At 59.1% G+C, this 1791-nt stretch overlaps 1 protein-coding gene across 5 annotated transcripts in view; it reads left to right on the forward strand.

Moving 5' to 3' along the window:
* The window catches only part of CABIN1 (calcineurin binding protein 1), a 98563-nt gene that overhangs the window by 37678 nt on the left and 59094 nt on the right, over positions 1-1791 (forward strand). The gene's annotated exons all lie outside the window — the stretch shown is intronic.

The following is a 1791-nucleotide window of genomic DNA, read 5'->3' on the forward strand; positions in this document are numbered from 1 at the left end:
CAGGAAGCACTTTTTTTTTTTGGCCTTGCTGTGGGGCTTGCGATCTCAGTTCCCCAACCAGGGATTGAACCCAGGCCACAGTGGTGAAAGCACTGAGTCCTAACCACTAGGCCACCAGGGGTGTCCCAGGGAGCACTCCTCTGAGCCCTTCCCAAGGTCACGTAACATTAGATCAACGACGGCCTGTGCCTGGAGCCTTGTGGTGATCTGTGAGCCTTGTGAGCAAACAAAAAAGTCACGTTTTAAAGAGTTCGCTTTTTTAAAGTGCTCCATGCTGAGTGGTGTATAGCAGTGTTGGGCCACCTCTGGGGGTTCCTTGTGGAGTGTGGAAGGAAACTTCCTGTCTGGTGCTTCCCCGGCAGCATCCTGGTAGCTGTCCACACAGCCCAGGCCCCATGTCCCTCCCCATCGCATTTCTTTCATGCTTTGCACTTGGGTCAGGAGCCCGTCCTTGGAGGGACTTCCGCTTGGGGCATGTGAAGGCTGCCGCCCAGAGGAGTGGCTGGCGTGCCCTGAGGCCGCTGAGGGAGGGCAGTCAGCACACTCAGCCTGGATTCTCTCACTCTCAGGAGAACGACTGCTCTCTTTTTTCCTGCATGTATCTTCCTTGGACTTTTGGCCTCTGCTGCTGTCTGATAGAACCAGTGAGCAGGCAGGATGTTGGCCCTTCAGGGCCCAGGGCCTTCCGGATGAGGGGCTGAGGCCACCCTCCCAGCACACCACCCGGGCTCTCAGGGGGCAGGTGCTCAGCTGGACCATGTGTCTATCTTGCCTTAAAAATAGGATTCCGGGCTTCCCTGGTGGCACAGTGGTTGAGAGTCCGCCTGCCGATGCAGGGGACACGGGTTCGTGCCCCGGTCCGGGAGGATCCCACGTGCCACGGAGCGGCTGGGCCCGTGAGCCATGGCCGCTGAGCCTGCGCGTCCGGAGCCGGTGTTCCGCAATGGGAGAGGCCACAACAGTGAGAGGCCCGCATACCACAAAAAAAAAAAAATAATAATAATAATGGCATTCCTCTTTAAGAATTTAACCTTGCCCTGGTGAAAATTCCCCTCTGTTGTTGAGCCTTCATTCAAAATACTTCACCTGCTGCTTGGATGACCTTTGCCAGTGGAACACTTGGCTTTCCCCTGAGTTTGGCCACCTGGGCACATATGAGTGCCCGGCATCTAAAAATGGACTTTCTGGGCCAGTTTCTCTGGGGCCCACGGGTTGGCTGGAGGTGGAGGGGCTCTGGGTGTGGGCTCCTCTGTCCGGGGTGCCCACTTGAGAGTGTGGCCTGGGCTGAACCACCAGGCATCTCACCTGGGTGGGTCCTGGCTGGTGTCTGTCTAGAACTGCCTCTGGGTGAGGAGAAGCTGGTTAATCGGGGCCTGTGGCCACAGCAGCCTTCGTGTCGCCCACTGTGCTGTCCGTGGGAGCCAAGTGGCACCCACACCTGGGTGGGAAGGTCAGGCCTGGTCACCTGTGGTGTGTGACACTTCCTGGGGGCAGTAAAGTGCCCTGGGCTCTCCTGGCTGGGGGCCTGGGCCGCTGGCCTCACGCTTGTGAAGGGATGAGTGTGGTGAGGACAGAGGAAAGGAGGGAAGGCCCAGGCCTCACTGCTGCAGCACTGCCTGCCCGCCTCTGTCCGCAGGGCGGCTCTGGGGTGGGGACACAGACAGAAGTCCCGCTACTCGTGGCCTCAGGGAGCCCATGGTGTGGGGGAGATGTGTGTGCAGGAGCTGTCCACTCTCCACGGTACCAGGAAGGGGTGTGGGTGCTGGGTGGGAGGCTGTGCTGGACTAACAG

The sequence above is a fragment of the Neophocaena asiaeorientalis genome, unplaced genomic scaffold, assembly GCF_003031525.2.
Source record: "Neophocaena asiaeorientalis asiaeorientalis breed wild unplaced genomic scaffold, Neophocaena_asiaeorientalis_V1.1 scaffold110, whole genome shotgun sequence".
NCBI classification, from domain to species: domain Eukaryota; kingdom Metazoa; phylum Chordata; class Mammalia; order Artiodactyla; family Phocoenidae; genus Neophocaena; species Neophocaena asiaeorientalis.